Here is a 20,959-nt window from a genome sequence, read left to right on the forward strand (position 1 = left end):
CCAACGACCCGTTTTCATTTCGAAAAATGTTTTAAAAATCATTTAAATACCAGAAAGCCTATTTATGACCCGAGACTTCTTTATAAATAATATATCATTGATTACGTGATGTATTATGTGCTATATGTGACTTGTTAATTGACTATCGGTCTATATATTCGATGTTTACTTGATTATTGCATAACTTTCAATCCGTTAATCGGATTTGGGTAAAACGAAGGGTAGATACAAGTATGTGTTGAATAGAATTCTATGAGTAAATTATTGATAGATGCGTATGATATGTGAGCAGAAGAGGCAAGACGTAGAAAAGGGAAACAGGTAGTTGAGGAGTAAAACGGTTGTGATTGGAAGCGAGTACAGTGTAGTAAGCTAATACCAGGTAAGTGTTCTGAACTTTCTCGAGATATTGTAGTACTTGATAATCCTGTGATATTGTAAGTGCTTTAAAGTACATAAACCTAAATTCTGATTTCAGTTATTGTTCTTGAGCCATGAATCATATTCTTTCTAATCCATTGATTATTGTATACCCAAACAAGAACCACAAATCTACGATACTACTCCACAAATACATGCAAACAAAATCCCAAACACTGAACTGAAATACTTGTACATTCAATCATTGTATCCTATGCTTTGAAAGCCTAAATCTTTGAAACCCTGAAATGGTTGATTCCTTTGTTATTCAATTCTTTCATTATCCAGCATCCAAGCTTTTAAATTGCCTTATTGATCCTTACAAGGAGTGAAACCCTTTCATTGTTAAACATTTATTGTTGTTAATGATTTCGGTTATTGTTTATTATTGCATATTCTGTTATTATGTTAGAATTGGATTGTTTTTATAAAATTATGGACCAGATTCGTGGTCAGACCATATAATGGTCAAGTTAGGCCAATGTGTGCCTTGGATCCAGTAGTTAGAGCAATGCTGTATGCCTTGCTCGGGGTTAGTGCGTGACTGATCAGCAGCCTAACCTTGGTTTTTAAATTAAAAGTATAATATCTAATTCTAAATCATAATCCATTGTTCACTTGATATCATAATCATATTTACCTGATGATCATTATTCTCAGTTTTGTCATTGTGACTTGCTGAGCTAGTTAGCTCATTTGTGCGATGTTGTTTATATTCTTTCCAGTTAAAAAGGTACCAGTTGGTAAAGAGGATCCCCAGTCCAGCGTGAGAGCTAGGGGTTCAGGTTGAGGAAGCTAAGCTAGTAGGCTTCTTTTGGAATAATTTAAGTTTGTAAAAGTTTGTAATAATGTTTAATACTCAGTTTGAGTTTGAAATAGTTGGGATTTGAACGGTTTATAATATATTAGTGTGTTTGGCTTGTGTGCATACTTTAACCTGTTGTGGTCCATGGTGGTTGGTAAGTAGGGTCACTGCATATATTATTATTATCTTTATTATTGTTATAAACAGGTTATAATTAAGGTGTGTGTGTGGACCCCAAACTTCTGACCCGGGTTTGGAGGGCGCCACAGGTTTGGTATCAGAGCTACAGGTTATAAGTCACTGACACAAGCCTAGGTTGACGGGAATGGGTAGAGGGATAGGATTAGAAGTAAGGTATAGGATGATAGAACGTCGAGAGGTTGAGTGTTATGGTATAACCGGTATTAGTATAGTTTGCGTCGTGGTACGAGATTCTTATATTACGATATGATTTCAGATAGTAGAGATGGCCGACTCTTTTATTCCCGTATCAGCTGATCACTCAGAGCCTTCAGTTGGAGCACCAGCATCGGATCCACGTCCTGTGATTCCACCAGCATTGGCTATTCTACCTCCACCGGTGTTGCAGCCCGTACCATTGCAGGCTATTCCACCTCCAGGCATGAGGCCACCTGTTACAGGACCCCCACCAGCTGATTCAGATTCCACTGGGCATTCAGTAGCGAGTGCCCCATTCTAGTCTACATTGCCCCCAGTTCCTTATTACCGGTATGAGGCTCTTCTATTGGAGCGTGATTCCTTGTTGGCTCAGATTAGAGAGTTACAGCATATCATCAGGACTACAGATGTTGATCGTGGTGTGAGGGAGCTTCGAGAGGAGATTCATGTGACACGGAGGGTTCTTGAGGCTAGGCTACATGGAGCTACACTACCTGGCAGAGGCCCTGATGCACTGCTGGGCTGGGCTACTGAGGTGATGGAGGACTTTGAGAGGCTGGCAGGACCAGAGTTTCCTTGGAGCTGAGTTAGAGATTCTGAGATGGAGATGCTGAGCAGTGTTGTTGTTATGATTATTTAGTATATACAGTAGTGTGTAGTGTGTATTAGTAGACTCTTGAGTTGTATTTATAGACTAGCGATGCTGACTAGTGAGTAGATTGTTGTACCCTTTTTGCTTTTACTTTCGAAGCATCTTTACACTTGTACTACCTAAAACTTTTGATCTATATATCAGTACCTTTTCTTTTCCAACACTATCATTTACTTTATTGCACCTGTTTTATTTTACCTTATTTATTGCACCAGTATACCCTGTGATACCATGTACCCTGTTTTCTATAACTATTTATATTCTGTAAAGAAGCATGCAATTTACTTAGTTACAATTGTTTTCAAAAAGAGATATTCCTGTTTTACAAAACTTTTCTTTTATACAAAGATTTGATTCAAAAGCTAAATAAATTGATTGATTCTTTACAGAAAATGCCTCCCAAAAGAAATACCCACACCAACACCCAGAATTAAGAAACCAACAATAATAACAATAACAACCAATATGAGACAAACCAGAATGTGAACCCAGGACCCATGGACCCAGCAATAGCCCAGATTCTTCAAATCTTGGCCCAACAAATAGTTCACCTGGCATAACAACAGCAGAGACAGACCAATCCCCAGGTAACTTTCAAAACTTTTCAGGCAGTAAACCCACCAGAATTCAAGGGTTCCTTAGAGCCAATTGAAGCAAATGTGTGGTTAAAGGAAATAGAGAAGGCATTTGCCTTGGTAAAAGTGAAAGAGGAGCAGAAGGTTGAATTTGCAAGTTACTATCTGAAGAATGAGGCCACCTATTGGTGGGAGATTGTGAAGACATTGGAAAGCACAGATGTTATTACTTGGGAAAGGTTTAAGGAATTGTTTTTAGAAAAGTATTTTCCTCAGTTTGTTCAGGATCAAATGGAGCTGAAGTTTTTAGAATTAAAGCAAGGGAACATGTCGGTAACAGATTATGAGGGGAAGTTTGAGGAATTGTCAAGGTATGTTCCGTCGTATGTTGATAATGATAGAAAGAAAGCTAAGAGATTCCAGCAGGGCTTGAAGCCATGGATCAGAGGGAAGGTAGCTATTTTTGAATTGGATACCTATACCGGGGTTATACAGAAAGCTATGATCACAGAGACAGCGAGTGAGATGTTCCAGAAAGAAAAGGAAAGCAAGAAAAGAAAAGTTGAGGGAAGTGAAGGTCAGTCACAAATAGGGAAGTTTCCAAATTTTAAGAAGAGCAAGTTTTAGTCAGGGAGAAATTTTAATTTCAAGAGACAAAATGCAGGAGACGGAGGCCAGAGCAATCGTCCAGCTAATGTGAATCAGCCAAATCAATTGAGATTAACTTTTCCAGATTGTCAAGTATGTGGAAAGAAGCATGGAGGAGTTTGTAACAAGTTGAATGTGGTATGTTTTAAATGCAACCAGAAAGGGCACTACTCGAGGGAGTGCCGAAATCAGCCAGCAAGAGAGCCAGCGAATAAGGATCAGCCTATCCGGAATCCAGCAGTGAAGGTTCCAGCCATTGGATTTACATGCTTTAAATGTGGGAAGCCAGGACATATGTCCAGGGATTGCAAGACACCAGCCCCAGTCAGTAATGCATTAAGGATTATGGGATCTACCCCAACAGTGAATGAGACTCTGAGAGCTAGAGTTTTTGACATGTCGGTGAAGGATGCGATCCAGGATGCGGATGTCGTGGCAGGTACGCTTAATGTGAATTCTTTATGTGCCAAAGTGTTAATAGATTCGGGAGCAACTCGATCGTTTGTTTCACAAGATTTTGTTAGTAAATTAAATTGTCCAGTTGGGTATTTAAATGAAATAATGACTGTGGAATTAGCAAATCAAGAACGTGTAACTGTTAACCAAGTTTGTGGGAATTATGAGATTGAGATTTCTGGTAGTAAGTTTTGTGTAGATTTGATACCGTTTAAGTTAGGAGAATTTGACGTTATATTGGGGATGGATTGGTTATCTAAGAATGAGGCTCAGATAGATTGTCGAAATAAGAAAGTAATGGTGAAAACGCCAGATGAAAGAATAGTAACGTTCAAGGGACAAAAGCAGGTAAAGAAGTTCTTAACGATGATTCAAGCCACGAAGTTACTACGACAAGGATGTGAGCATTTCGTAGCATATATGATCGACAGAAGTCAGGAGCCAGCAAAACTTGAAGATATTCCAGTTGTAAATGAATTTCCAGACGTATTTCCCGACGAGTTACCAGGACTTCCTCCAGATAGAGAAATTGAATTTGCAATCGACTTAGCACCTGGAACCGAACCAGTATCCAAGGCCCCGTATAGAATGGCGCCCGTTGAGATGAAAGAGTTAGCAAAGCAATTGCAAGAGCTGTTAAAGAAAGGAGTAATTAGACCCAGTGTATCCCCGTGGGGTGCACCGGTATTATTTGTCAAGAAGAAGGATGGAAGCATGAGACTGTGCATCGACTATAGGGAGCTCAACAAGCTTACAATCAAGAATAAGTATCTGTTACCCAGAATTGATGATTTGTTTGACTAATTGAAGGGAGCCAAGTATTTCTCCAAGATCGATTTAAGATCGGGATATCATCAACTGAAGATCAAACCAGAAGATATACCAAAGACAGCTTTCAGAACAAAGTATGGACATTACGAGTTTTTAGTGATGTCTTTTGGATTGACCAACGCCCCAGCAGCGTTTATGGACCTGATGAACAGAATTTTCAAGTAATATTTGGACAAGTTCGTTATAGTATTTATAGACGATATTTTGATCTATTCAAAGACGGAGGAGGATCATGCGGAACACTTAAGGACAACTTTGGAGATTTTAAGGAAAAAGAAGTTATATGCTAAATTGTCGAAGTATGAGTTTTGGCTACAGGAAGTTCAGTTCTTAGGACACATAGTCAGTAATGAAGGGATCAAAGTGGACCCGGCAAAGATCGAGGCAATTACGAATTGGGAAAGACCGAGAACACCCACTGAGGTAAGAAGTTTCTTGGGATTGGCAGGATATTATCGACGATTCGTTCAGAATTTCTCAAGAATTGCAACACCATTGACAAAGCTTACACGAAATAATGAAAAGTTTATATGGAATGACAAGTGCGAAGGAAGTTTTCAGGAATTGAAGCGGAGATTAATCACAGCACCTATTTTGTCACTTCCAGACGATCAAGGGAATTTCATAATTTATAGCAATGCTTCTTACAAAGGATTGGGATGTGTTCTTATGCAGCACGACAAGGTGATTGCGTATGCGTCAAGGCAATTGAAACCACACGAACAGAAGTACCCTACTCATGATTTGGAGTTAGCAGCTATAGTTTTCGCTTTGAAGATTTGGAGACATTATTTGTATGGAGAAAAGTGTGAGATTTTCACGGATCACAGAAGTCTGAAATATATATTTACCTAGAAGGAACTTAATATGAGACAAAGGAGATGGTTAGAATTAATCAAGGATTATGATTGCTCGATTAATTATCATCCCGGAAAGGCGAACGTTGCAGCAGATGCGTTAAGTCGGAAGGAAAGGTTAAATTTGTTATCCATACCTGAAGAGATATATAAAGAATTTCAAAAATTGGAATTGGAGATTAGAATTTGCAAGCCTGAGGAAGCAAAAGTGTACGGTATGATTTTCCAACCGGAGTTATTGGAGAAAATAAAGAAATGCTGGAAAGAGGTAATGGATCAAGATATAAATAGTTTGGTAGGTGAGGAATTATGCATGCAACAAGATGATCAAGGTATTCTTAGGTTTTCTTCACGAATTTGGATTCCACCAGTAACGGAGCTGAAAAATGAAATTTTACAAGCGGCACATAGTTCAAGATATTCCATCCATCCAGGAAGTACCAAAATGTACAGAGATTTAAAAAAGAATTATTGGTGGCCATATATGAAGAGGGAAATTGCGGAATGGGTTAGCAAATGCTATACCTGTCAGAGAGTTAAAGCAGAGCATCAGAGACCAAGCGGATTGCTACAGCCATTGGAGATTCCAGAATGGAAGTGGGAACATATTACCATGGATTTCATAGTTGGATTACCAAGGACAAGGACTAATCATGATGCCATTTGGGTTATAGTAGATAGACTTACCAAGTCAGCTCATTTTCTGCCTATAAATGAAAGATTTTCGCTCGACAAGTTAGTTCATATGTACTTGAAAGAGATCGTAGTTCGTCATGGAGTTCCAGTGTCTATCATATCTGATAGAGATCCAAGATTTAATTCAAGATTCTGGAAGAGTTTTCAAGAATGTTTGGGAACAAGATTGAATATGAGTACGGCCTATCACCCCCAAACGGATGGCCAAAGTGAAAGAACAATCCAGACAATTGAAGACATGCTACGTGTTTGTGCTATTGATTTTAAAGGAAGTTGGGACGAGCATTTACCCCTGGTAGAGTTTGCTTATAACAACAGTTATCATGCCAGCATTGGGATGCCACCTTATAAAGCCCTTTATGGATGCAAATGTAGATCTCCAGTATATTGGGACGAAGTAGGAGAACACAAAATACTCGGACCTGAATTGGTGCAGCAGACAAAGGAAGTTGTTGAAATTATCCAAAAAAATTAATAGCTGCACAAGATCGTCAAAGGAAATATGCAGACCAGTCAAGAAAAGACATGGAATTTGAAGAAGGAAGCTTGGTATTATTGAAAGTATCACCGTGGAAAGGACTAACGAGGTTTGGGAAGAAAGGGAAGCTAAACCCAAGATATGTCGGACCTTTTGAAATCCTAAAGTGTATTGGCAAAGTAGCTTACGAGTTGGCGTTACCTCCGCACATGGAGCACATTCACAATGTTTTTCACATATCAATGCTTAAGAAATATAATTCAGACTCCAGGCATGTAATAGAATATGAGCCAATAGAACTTCAAGCAGATCTATCATATGTAGAGAGTCCGATAGAGATTCTAGAGGAAAGAGAGAAAGTATTGAGAAATAAAGTGATAAAGTTAGTAAGAGTATTATAGAGAAACCCAAAGGTTGAAGAGTCAACCTGGGAGTTAGAAAGTGATATGAGAGAAAAATACCCTCATTTATTTTCTTAGAGATTCTGAGGTCAGAATCCTTTTAAGGGGGAAAGATGTAACATCCGGGACATATCGTGTAATTATTTTGCTATTATATAATTATTATGTGTGTTCAGTATCTATTCTGTGAGCTAATTGTTAAGTGTTATCTGTACTTGAATATTCAAAAATAATATTAATTGAGTATTTTAATTCTTATATGTCCAAAATAAAATATAGATAATTGTCATATCTTCCTAATTATTTTTATGTTGGTTTATGGATTTATAAGAATCATATGAAATTTCTAAAATCTTTTTCCGGGTAATTAAAATCTATTTTATAAAAACGGGAACCAACCGACGTCAACCGTTGTTACGTTTTTGGAACCCGAAACTCTTTCGAGAACTCCTTCCTAACCTAATTGTAATATTCTGAGCATTTTCCATATTTCGACTTTTTCGATCCGGCGTACGGTTTGTCCTGCGCGGGTCTCGGCGCAACATTTTCGATACAATTATCGTTTCGGTAAATCAATAAAACCCGTATTTTCGATAAACGGGAGCTTTTTATTAAACTATCCCAATTATCACTTCGTAATACGTGTAACCAGGCGCTGAGACCAAGACCGCAGTACAAATTGTACTGATTTGGATAATTATCCCAAAAACCGATACCGTTTGGATCAGTTTTTACAAATAAACGTACCGTTTTATATCCGGAATGATCCAACGGGATACTAATTTTTCGTAAATATAAATAGCCTTTTTCCGCATTTTATTTCGTATCAAAATCATTTGCAGACAAATAATTATATAATTTTCAGAGAAAAGCCCTAATTACATAAACTGTTCTAAGAATCAAACAGCAAAACGAAGGCGTTACCGATCTCTGTTTTCAAAGCTTGAGTAACCAAAACGAAGGATTTGAAGTGTTCTATCAGATTCTAAGTTTTATTTCACTGCAGAAGTTAAGGTTATTTTTTTAAAAATTTATTTATTTTCGAATTTATTTTATTAAAAATATGAATTTTTGTTCGGATGATTGTTTGTATGATTTGATGATTGCATGTTGTAGAGCTTGTTTTCCTGATGATTTTTATATGTCATACGTCTGATTTGGAGTTCAATAACATGTTCAAATTTGAGTTTGATTTTCGAATTTTAAAATTAGGGTTTATAACCCGTATGAATGTTCTTAATTGAAATTTAGGGGTTTCTTATTCTGTGATAGATTGATGTTGTGTTATAGTGGGTTGTGTTCTCTGTGAAATTTGCAATCTAGTCGTATAAGTTTCATGAACTAACGAGGTCTGTAGAGAAGGGAGTTGTGTTTTGAAGTTTTCCGATATTCGCCGGAAACTGGGAAATTTCACGGCCAAATTCCGGCCAACTCAGGGATTGTTAGGATGAATTGATTGCATGGTTGTATTCCTGGTGTTGTGTAGATGTGATCTGGAGGTGTTGGTGGGGTGAGGACGCCGGGAACGTGTTCTCCGGCCACCTCTGTGTTTTCCGGCGACGGGGTGTAAAAAAATTACAGTTTAGTACCCCAACTTTTGAAAACGATGCAGTTAGGTCCCTGAAGTTTCCATACTTTGCAAATTTAGGATTCCTGTTTATAAAATGTTTAAAAATCATATTTCCTATTTATTTTTAATATAAAAATTCGTTTTTAATTTCTGAAAATTCTAAAAATTATTATTTTAATTCTGAAAATTATTTTTAATTCACAAATAAATCTAAATTAATTAGTTAATTAATTTCAGTTAATTTATAATTGATTAATTGGTCAATTAATTCGAAAATTAATTGATTAATTGATTTAATTAATTATTAATTAATTTTAATTAATTATTTAATTAGATTTAATTATTTAAAAATGATTTAAAAATTCTGAAAAATAGTTTCGAGCTTTAAAATATTATTCTAAATTATTTCCAAGGCTCGATAATTATTCTAAAATTATTTCGGAGTCAGAATGGGCCAACCGAACCCTGTTTATTAACCCGAAATTGATCCAACGACCCGTTTTAATTTCGAAAAATATTTTAAAAATTATTTTAAATACCAGAAAGCCTATTTATGACCCGAGACTTCTTTATAAATAATATATCATTGATTACGTGATGTATTATGTGCTATATGTGACTTGTTAATTGACTATCGGTCTATATATTCGATGTTTACTTGATTATTGCATAACTTTCAATCCGTTAATCGGATTTGGGTAAAACGAAGGGTAGATACAAGTATGTGTTGAATAGAATTCTATGAGTAAATTATTGATAGATGCTTATGATATGTGAGCAGAAGAGGCAAGACGTAGAAAAGGGAAACAGGTAGTTGAGGAGTAAAATGGTTGTGATTGGAAGCGAGTACAGTGTAGTAAGCTAATATCAGGCAAGTGTTTGAACTTTCTCGAGATATTGTAGTACTTGATAATCCTGTGATATTGCAAGTGCTTTGAAGTACATAAACCTAAATCCTGATTTCAGTTATTGTTCTTGAGCCATGAATCATATTCTTTCTAATCCATTGATTATTGTATACCCAAACAAGAACCATAAATCTACGATACTACTCCACAAATACATGCAAACAAAATCCCAAACACTGAACTGAATTACTTGTACATTCAATCATTGTATCCTATGCTTTGAAAGCCTAAATCTTTGAAACCCTGAAATGGTTGATTCCTTTGTTATTCAATTCTTTCATTATCCAGCATCCAAGCTTTTAAATTGCCTTATTGATCCTTACAAGGAGTGAAACCCTTTCATTGTTAAACATTTATTGTTGTTAATGATTTCGGTTATTGTTTATTATTACGTATTCTGTTATTATGTTAGAATTGGATTGTTTTTATAAATTTGTGGACCAGATTCGTGGTCAGACCATATAATGGTCAAGTTAGGCCAATGTGTGCCTTGGATCCAGTAATTAGAGCAATGTTGTGTGCCTTGCTCGGGGTTAGTGCGTGACTGATCAGCAGTCTAACCTTGGTTTTTAAATTAAAAGTATAATATCCAATTCTAAATCATAATCCATTGTTCACTTGATATCATAATCATATTTACCTGATGATCATTATTCTCGGTTTTGTCATTGTGACTTGCTGAGCTAGTTAGCTCATTTGTGCGATGTTGTTTATATTCTTTCCAGTTAAAAAGGAACTAGTTGGTAAAGAGGATCCCCAGTCCAGCGCGAGAGCTAGGGGTTCAGGTTGAGAAAGCTAAGCTAGTAGGCTTCTTTTGGAATAATTTAAGTTTGTAAAAGTTTGTAATAATGTTTAATACTCAGTTTGAGTTTGAAATAGTTGGGATTTGAATGATTTATAATATATTAGTGTGTTTGGCTTGTGTTCATACTTTAACCTGTTGTGGTCCGTGGTGGTTGGTAAGTAGGGTCACTGCATATATTATTATTATCTTTATTATTGTTATAAACAGGTTATAATTAAGGTGTGTGTGTGGACCCTAAACTTCTGACCCGGGTTTGGAGGGCGCCACATGTTGTATTGCATCTTCATATGATAAAACAATTACTTTAACATATATAGGTATGAAGGAAGGGAGTGAACACTCTGAGAGTAGGGAACTGCTCTGGTACTAGTCAACAAAAGAGAAGTGTGAATGAGAGGTAAGCTAATTCTTCCGATCATGTAAGTAAGACATGGAGTTCCACCTTAGAAGGTGTTAAGTGGAATTTATGTCTACGTAGAACGTCCTATAAAGGCTTGGATTGGTGTTTTGTACTCAAGTAATTTATGTATTTGATTAGTTTTTGTAGTGTTTTGCATTTCAGGCATTAATAAGGGATCAAGGAGAGTTAGCATTGTTTTGGTGCTAAAGTGGTGTTAGGAGGGTGTCTAGGAAGTTTGATCGTGGAACATGGAAGTTTGTCGAGGTTTAATCACTTTTTTATATTTAGAATTTAAATTCTCTTAATGGTAATATAACATGGATATTTAAAAATTGGAGAAAACATTGGATTTCATTGCTAGTTGTTGTGGTTAGGTGTCAAATGGCTAGTAGCCGGCTCATTTTATATGAGTAGTCTAGGGTTGAACTAGATGGAGCGAAATGCACTCGTTCAGAAATCATGTGAAAAAATAAAAGAAAAAAAGAAAAAAAAGAAAAAATATTTGTCGATGCATAATTGATCACGAGTGGGCTCTTTAATACTCGAGTTATTAAGTTCTTAGGGGATTTTGTGCCTAGTGACCTACGGCTTTTATAGTCTGGGATCCACTAACCTAATGCTCGCTACATGGTTATTATTGTATAAGTCTTTTGTGGACCTCACTCATTGCACGGTCAAATAAGCATATTTGTGATTGTTTATGTGTTATAAATAAAAAGCATAAAACATATAATAACTCCGATAAAAGAATTGAAGTGTTGTTAATCATTTTGAGTCTAGCTTTTATTCTATTTATAACCTTGTGATTGCCTTGATGAGTAGTGAGTCATGATTATTGATCTAGTTGCGACGGTATATCTGTTAAGCAATTGCACACACGCACATTTCTGGCTTGTGAGTTAATTTGTGGGATTTGATTGATCTTTGTGCGAATAACTTCATTTGTTGAGATGTTACTTATTGGTTGCTTTAGTTATTCTGAGGGGATCATTGCATTCATGTTAGTTGCATTCATGCATTTTTATTTCTTGTTCTTTGTGTCTGTTTATACTTGAGGACAAGCATCGGTTCAAGTTTTGGGGTGTGTTAAGTGGCATTTATGTCTACATAGAACGTCCTATAAAGGTTTGGATTAGTATTATGTACTCTAGTATTTTGTGTATTTGATTCGTTTTTGTAGTGTTTTGCATTTCAGGCATAAATAAGGGATCAAGGAGATTTAGCATTATTTTGCTGCTAAAGTGGTGTTACGAGGGTGTCTAGGAAGTTTGCTCGTAGAACACCATCTCAAACCAGTCAAGAAAACAAGCAGAAGTAGAAATTCCAGAATGTCAGCGCGCCCGCTCTCTGATAGCGCGCGCCCGCGCCAGAACTACAGAGAGATAGATACCTGTTTCAATTAGAGAACTAATTTTCTGGAATTCTAATCTGCATGGGCTACTATATAATGATGACTTAAGGTCATTTTTTATAAGAAGCACGTAACGGAGCTTAAGCAGAAGACATCGAGAAGACCTAGGAGCACAAATACAACAAAAGAGAAGAAAAACTTGTTTATACTTGTGATTCTTTAATTGAGTTGTAATCTTGGATGCTAGTTTTCTTATTTGTTAATCTCTATTGAAGCGAAAGTGAATATAAGGGTTTAGAACTTGCTATTTTAGCATAGGTTCATGTATTTGATATGCATGATTCGTAGGTAATTTTAACCATCTTACTTTCCCTATGTAATCATGATAGATAACTTGCACATGAAACCGTTATGTTGTCAAATTCTATAGACATATAGGGTCTCAATATAATTGGTGTCTATTCTTATTCTATCTCTTTAGTGGATGTATGGTAGTAGGGTATTCGTACAACGAAAGTTGGCGTTTACTAGTTTCTTGTTATCTGATTAGTGTCATCACCATTTCATGCTAAGGTTAAGAACAAAGAGACTAATGAATGAAGTATTTAATGAAGTTAGAATCCCATGTTTGTTTCATATAAGTAAATCAAACCTTTTAATCTCTTAGTTAATTGCATGTTAGTTAATATCTTAGTTATAAACAATCTCAACTTGTTATCATCTTAGCATTGAATAATAACCATACCATTGTTGCATAAGTGCATAGATTGAAGTTAATCTAAACCTGTCTCTGTGGGAACGAACTAGAAATAATTCAATATTACTTGTGAACGCGTATACTTGCGTGAATATTAGCGCGTGTTTTCGTCCTAACAAGTTTTTGGCGCTGCTGTCGGGGACTCGGTGTTAATTTTTAGTTTATGTTCTTGACATCAGTGGTCGTTAAAGTTCACTGACTCGGATATTTTACTTACTTGTTTGCTTGTTGCTTTTTCAGGTACTCTAGACAGCGTTTATACTAACGCGTTCTCGATCTCGAAAGAGAACACTGAATAAAGCGTAGGAAGAAGTTTTCGTAGAGGAAGAAGTTCTTGTAGTAGAGGAGAAAGTTGATGAAGAAGCTCTTGTTACAATGGGTAAACGAGAAATAAATACAAAGGCTCTGATGGACTACTCTCAGCCGAAGATCAATGATATTCAGTCTAGCATTGTCAGACCAGCCATCTCGGCTAACACTTTTGAAATCAAGGCTAGCACGATTCAGATGGTGCAGAACTCGGTTCAGTTTGGGGGTTCTCCAACGGAAGATCCCAATATGCATATTAGAGATTTCATCGAGATCTGTGACACCTTCAAATTGAACAATGTGTCTGAAGATGCTATAAAGCTAAGTCTTTTCCCATTCTCTCTAAGGGATAAAGCTAAGTGTTGGTTACATTCTCTACCACCAGGATCTATCACCAAGTGGGAAGATCTTGCTCAGAAGTTTCTCACTAAGTTCTTTCCTATGGCGAAGACTGCTGCAATCAGGAATGCTCTTACTCAATTTGCGCAGCAATCGAGAGAATCTTTGTGTGAAGCTTGAGATCATTATAAGAAGATGCTTAGAAAGTGTCCTCATCATGGGATGCCTGACTGGATGATCATTAACTTCTTTTATAATGGTTTGGGTGTGACTTCTAGACCCATGCTTGATACAACATCAGGTGGAGCCTTATGGGCTAAGAGCTACGATGAAGCACATGATTTGATTGAACTGATGGCAGCTAATGAATACCAGAACCCATCTCATAGACTGACTCAAGGCAAGGTAGCGGGAATTCTGAAGGTAGATGTAGCTATTGCTATAGCTGCTCAACTTAAGGCTTTGATGATAAAGGTGGATTCTTTGGCTAATTATGGAATTAATCAGATCACTAGTGTCTGTGACCTTTGTGTTGGTGCCCATGAGACAGAGCAGTGTGCTATTTCTAGTGAATCAGCTCAGTTCGTGAGCAACTTTCAGAGGTCGCAGCAACCAGTTACAGCCACCTATCATCCCAACAACCGCAATCATCCTAACTTTAGCTGGAGCAACACTCAAAATGCGGTGCAACAGCCTTATCAGCAGTATGCAGCAAAGCAATACAACCCTACTGGTTTTCAACAACCGCAATATGCCCCAAGACAATAACTCCAACTACAACAATCTAATAAAAAATCTGAATTGGAGGAGTTGAGGCTCATGTGCAAGAGCCAAACGGTATCTATCAAGACCTTGGAGAATCAAATTGGGCAGATTGTCGATGCCTTGCTGAATCGACAACGTAGTACACTCCCTAGTGACACATAAGTACCAGGTAAGAAGGAAACAAAAGAGCAGGTGAAGGCAATTACATTGAGGTCTGGAAAGGTTGCAAGCCAAGAAAAAGCTCAAGTTTCGGAATTTGAAGGTGTGGCTGAAGAAGAAATGCCAAAGGAAGCAGAAGTGGAAACAAGGAAGAAAACTATAGAACACAATCCTCTTGAGGGTAATACAGGGGAGAAACAGGTCTATCCTCCGCCTCATTTTCCTAAAAGGTTACAGAAGAAAAAGTTGGATAAGCAGTTTGCTAAGTTTCTGGAGGTGTTCAATAAACTTCATATCAACAAACCTTTCGCTGAAGCTCTTGAACAGATGCCTAGCTATGCAAAGTTCATGAAAGGTATTCTCTCTCGAAAAGAAGCTAGATGACTTAGAGACCGTTGCTCTCACGGAGGAATGCAGTGTTGTGCTACAACAGAAGTTGCCTCCAAAGCTTAAACATCCTAAAAGCTTCACTGTTCCTTGTACTATCGGAAAAGTGTCATTCGACAAATGCTTTTGTGACTTGGGAGCTAGCATCAATCTGATGCCTTTGTCTATCTTAAAGAAGTTGAACTTACCTAATCCAAATCCCACTCTATGTCCTTGTAGTTGGTCGATCGCTCTATTATGTATCCACGAGGCATTGTGGAGGATGTCTTGGTCAAGGTGGACAAACCCATCTTTCCAGCGGACTTTGTAATTCTTGATTTCGAGGAGGATAAAAAGATTCCCATAATTTTGGGAAGACCATTCTTGGCTACGGGCCGAACCTTGATTGATGTGTAGAAGGGTGAGCTCACTATGCGAGTGCTGGATCAAGATGTGACTCTTAATGTGTTTAACGTCATGAAATTCCCTACTGATAATGAGGAGTGCTTAAAAGTGGAGTTGGTCGATCCTGTGGTTACTTCAGAACTTGACCAAATGCTAAGGTCTGATGCCTTAGAAAAGGCCTTCTTGGGGAATTCAGATAGTGAAGATGATGAAGGTGATGAGCAGTTGCAATATTTGAATACTTCTCCTTGGAAGCGAAGGCTGGATATGCCTTTTGAATCTTTTGGATTGGAAGAGCTGAAAAATTCTCCAAAGCGCCTCAAGGAGGAAGCTCCTACACTCGAGCTTAAACCTTTGCCTAAACACTTAAGGTATGCTTTTTTAGGTGATGAATCTACTTTTCCTGTTATTATTGCATCTGACCTTTCAGGTAGTGATGAGGAAAAGCTTTTGAGATTTCTGAGAGAATTCAAATCGACAATTGGAAGGAACATAGCAGATATCAAGGGAATCATCCCTTCTTATTGCATGCATAAAATTCTGCTAGGGAAAGGAAGCAAGCCAAATGTTAAGCCGCAGAGAAGGCTAAATCCGATAATGAAAGAGGTTGTGAAAAAGGAAATTCTCAAGTGGCTAGATGCAGGGATCATCTATCCTATTTCTAACAGTTCTTGGGTGAGTCCAATACATTGTGTCCCAAAGAAAGGAGGTATCATTATGGTCGCTAATGAGAAAAATGAGCTCATTCCTACTCGAACAGTCATGGGGTGGAGAGTTTGCATGGATTACAGGAAGCTGAACAAAGCCAAGAGGAAGGATCATTTCCATTTTCCTTTCATTGATCAGATGCTTGACAGGTTGGCGGGGCATGAATACTATTGTCTTCTGGATGGCTATTCGGGTTATAATCAGATTTGCATTGCTCTAGAAGATCAGGAAAAGACTACCTTCACTTGTCCGTTTGGTACTATTTCCTTTAGAAGAGTTTCTTTTGGGTTGTGTGGTGCACCTGCCACATTTCAGAGATGCATGATGGTTATCTTCTCTGACATGATTAGTTAGAATGTGGAGGTGTTCATGGATGATTTTTCTGTGTTCGGTGATTCTTTTGATGAGTACTTGCAAAATCTTGGCGCAGTTCTTAAAAGGTGTGTTGAGACCAATCTGGTTCTCAACTGGGAGAAATGTCACTTTATGGTGCAACAGGGCATCATGCTTGGGCACAAGGTCTCTAGTAAAGGACTTGAGGTGGATAATGCCAAGGTGGGGTTCATTGAAAACCTTCCTCCACCAATTTTTGTTAAGGGAGTCCACAACTTTTTTGGTCATGCGGGTTTCCATAGGCGGTTCATCAAGGACTTCTTGAAATTCTCTATTGAAATTCTCTAAACTATTGTGCAATCTTCTAGAGAAAGATGTCCCCTTTAAGTTTGATGACGAATGCCTAGCTGCTTTTGAGATCTTAAAGAAGAGTTTAATCACGGCACCTGTCATAACTGCGCCTGATTGGAATGAACCTTTTGAGATGATGTACGATGCAAGTGACTTTGTAGTTGGAGCAGTTCTTGGGCAGAGGAAGAACAATATATTTCATGTGGTCTACTATGCTAGTAAGACCCTAAATGGTGCACAACTGAACTATACTAATACTGAGCAAGAACTCTTAGCTAATGTCTACGGTTTTGAGAAGTTTCGATCTTATTTTCTTTGGACGAAGGTGACAGTTTTCACTGATCACATTGCTATTCGCAATCTCGTCTCGAAGAAGGACTCGAAGCCTAGATTGATTTGATTGATTTTTTTACAGCAGGAGTTTGAATTGGAGATCAAGGATGTTCTGGGAAGAAAATTTTAAAGATTTTGAATGTGCCGGGACTGACTAGGACACAAGTAAACAGCCATTTGCAGGTCTTTCTGCAACCTATAGTAGTTTAATTTTTATATTAGATTTGAAATCTTTAAATACGGTGCTCCACAATTTTTAATCTGTCAAACAGTTAAATTAACATAATTATGTATAATATATTATGAAAATCATAATCTCCATTTTAGGTTACAAAAGGATTTATTATCTATCGATGTTTATCTAGAAAAAAATAACTTGGCCTACTTACTGAGAATAAAACATTTAGCTATTCATATATACTAAACCATATGTATTTGATATGCATGATTCGTAGGTAATTTTAACCATCTTACTTTCCCTATGTAATCATGATAGATAACTTGCACATTAAACCGTTATGTTGTCAAATTCTATAGACATATAGGGTCTCAATATAATTGGTGTCTATTCTTATTCTATCTCTTTAATGGATGTATGGTAGTAGGGTATTCGTACAACGAAAGTTGGCGTTTACTAGTTTTTTGTTATCTGATTAGTGTCATCACCATTTCATGCTAAGGTTAAGAATAAAGAGACAAATGAATGAAGTATTTAATGAAGTTAGAATCCCATGTTTGTGTCATATAAGTAAATCAAACCTTTTAATCTCTTAGTTAATTGCATGTTAGTTAATATCTTAGTTATAAACAATCTCAACTTGTTATCATCTTAGCATTGAATAAGAACCATATCATTGTTGCATAAGTACATAGATTGTAGTTAATCTAAACCAGTCTCTGTGGGAATGAACTAGAAATAATTCAATATTACTTGTGAACACGTACACTTGCGTAAATATTAGCACGTGTTTTCATCCTAACAAGTTTTTGGCGCCGCTGTCGGGGACTCGGTGTTAATTTTTAGTTTATGTTCTTGACATCAATGGTCGTTAAAGTTCACTGACTCGGATATTTTACTTACTTGTTTGCTTGTTGCTTTTTCAGGTACTCTAGAGAGCGTTTATACTAACGCGTTCTCAATCTCGAAAGAGAACACTGAATAAAGCGAAGAAAGAAGTTTTAGTAGAGGAAGAAGTTCTTGTAGTAGAGGAGAAAGTTGATGAAGAAGCTCTTGTTGCAACGGGTAAACCAGAAATAAATACAAAGGCTCTGATGGACTACTCTCAACCGAAGATCAATGATATTCAGTCTAGCATTGTCAGACCAGCCATCTCGGCTAACACTTTTGAAATCAAGGCTAGCACGATTCAGATGGTGCAGAACTCGGTTCAGTTTGGGGGTTCTCCAACGGAAGATCCCAATATGCATATTAGAGATTTCATCGAGATCTGCGACACCTTCAAATTGAACAATGTGTCTGAAGATGCTATAAAGCTAAGGCTTTTCACATTCTCTCTAAGGGATAAAGCTAAGTGTTGGTTGCATTCTCTACCACCAAGCTCTATCACCAAGTGGGAAGATCTTGCTCAGAAGTTTCTCACTAAGTTCTTTCCTGTGGTGAAGACTGTTGCAATCAGGAATGCACTTACTCAATTTGCGCAGCAATCGACAGAATCTTTGTGTGAAGCTTGAGATCATTATAAGAAGATGCTTAGAAAGTGTCCTCATCATGGGATGCCTGACTGGATGATCATTAACTGCTTTTATAATGGTTTGGGTGTGACTTCTAGACCCATGCTTGATACAACATCAGGTGGAGCCTTATGGGCTAAGAGCTACGATGAAGCACATGATTTGATTGAACTGATGGCTGCTAATGAATACCAGAACCCATCTCAGAGACTAACTCAAGGCAAGGTAGCGGGAATTCTGAAGGTAGATGTAGCTACTGCTATAGCTGCTCAACTTAAGGCTTTGACGATAAAGGTGGATTCTTTGGCTAATTATGGAATTAATCAGATCACTAGTGTCTGTGACCTTTGTGCTGGTGCCCATGAGACAGAGCAGTGTGCTATTTCTAGTGAATCAGCTCAGTTCATGAGCAACTTTCAGAGGTCGCAGCAACCAGTTACAGCCACCTATCATCCCAACAACCGCAATCATCCTAACTTTAGCTGGGGTAATACTCAGAATGCGGTGCAACAGCCTTAACAGCAGTATGCAGCAAAGCAATACAACCCTACTGGTTTTCAACAACCGTAATATGCCCTAAGATAACAACTCCAACTACAACAATCTAATAAAAAATCTGAATTGGAGGAGTTGAGGCTCATGTGCAAGAGCCAAGCGGTATCTATCAAGACCTTGGAGAATTAAATTGGGCAGATTATCGATGCCTTGCAGAATCGACAACCTAGTACACTCCCTAATGACACATAAGTACCAGGTAAGAAGGAAACAAAAGAGCAGGTGAAGGCAATTACATTGAGGTCTGGGAAGGTTGCAAGCCAAGAAAAAGCTCAAGTTTCGGAATTTGAAGGTGTGGCTGAAGAAGAAGTGCCAAAGGAAGCAGAAGTGGAAACAAGGAAGAAAACTATAAAACACACTCCTCTTGAGGGTAATACAGGGGAGAAACAGGTCTATCATCCGCCTCATTTTCCTAAAAGGTTGTAGAAGCAAAAGTTGGATAAGCAGTTTGCTAAGTTTCTGGAGGTGTTCAATAAACTTCATATCAACAAACCTTTCGCTGAAGCTCTTGAACAGATGCCTAGCTATGCGAAGTTCATGAAAGGTATTCTCTCTCGAAAAGAAGCTAGATGACTTAGAGACCGTTGCTCTCACGGAGGAATGCAGTGTTGTGCTACAACAGAAGTTCTAGAGAAAGATGTACCCTTTAAGTTTGATGACGAATGCCTAACTGCTTTTGAGATCTTAAAGAAGAGTTTAATCACGGCACTTGTCATAACTGCGCCTGATTGGAATGAACCTTTTGAGATGATGTGCGATGCAAGTGACTTTGCAGTTTAAGCAGTTCTTGGGCAGAGGAAGAACAATATATTTTATGTGGTCTACTATGCTAGTAAGACCCTAAATGGTGCTCAACTAAACTATACTAATACTGAGAAAGAACTCTTAGCCAATGTCTACGGTTTTGAGAAGTTTCGATCTTATTTTCTTGGGACGAAGGTGACAGTTTTCACTGATCACGTTGCTATTCGCTATCTCGTCTCGAAGAAGGACTCGAAGCCTAGATTGATTCGATTGGTTCTTTTACAGCAGGAGTTTGAATTGGAGATCAAGGATGTTCTGGGAAGATAATTTTGAAGATTTTGAATGTGCCGGGACTGACTAGGACACAAGTATACAGCCATTTTCAGGTCTTTCTGCAACTTATAGTAGTTTAATTTTTATATTAGATTTGAAATCTTTAAATACGGTGTTTCAAAATTTCTAATCTGTCAAACAGTTAAATTAACATAATTAAGTATAATATATTATGAAAATCATAATCTCCATTTTAGGTTACAAAAGGATTTATTATATATCGATGTTTATCTAGAAAAAAATAACTTGGCCTACTTATTGAGAATATATACCCTCCATTGAAGCTTGCCAATAAATATTTATTACTTCTTCGATAACTAGATACTAAACTTTAATTTGTTTGAACTAACAAATGCAGAAATTTCGACAACAGCAGAAGAAATCATCATAGGCAATTAAGATCCATCCACACCTAGTTACAACTAGTAAGTTGGTGCAAGCTTTTGGTCAGTCCAGTATTCTACATCCAACAAATTTAAATTTCATGCTGAAATTATAATTTGAAATACTGAGACGTGCATTGGATGTTTCTGGATTTTAGTATGACACCCTTCAAGT

General features: G+C 37.4%; 2 non-coding genes across 2 annotated transcripts; both read right to left on the reverse strand.

Annotated features, from left to right (window-relative positions):
* Positions 1-13,774: 13,774 nt before the first annotated feature.
* On the reverse strand, positions 13,775-13,881 carry LOC141698726 (small nucleolar RNA R71). Its single transcript, XR_012565230.1, has one exon. It is a non-coding gene; the product is annotated as a small nucleolar RNA R71 (small nucleolar RNA).
* A 4,825-nt stretch (positions 13,882-18,706) lies between these two features.
* On the reverse strand, positions 18,707-18,813 carry LOC141698777 (small nucleolar RNA R71). Its single transcript, XR_012565280.1, has one exon. It is a non-coding gene; the product is annotated as a small nucleolar RNA R71 (small nucleolar RNA).
* Between the last annotated feature and the right edge of the window lie 2,146 nt (positions 18,814-20,959).

This window comes from Apium graveolens, chromosome 11 (genome assembly GCF_009905375.1).
Source record: "Apium graveolens cultivar Ventura chromosome 11, ASM990537v1, whole genome shotgun sequence".
In the NCBI taxonomy this organism is placed as follows: domain Eukaryota; kingdom Viridiplantae; phylum Streptophyta; class Magnoliopsida; order Apiales; family Apiaceae; genus Apium; species Apium graveolens.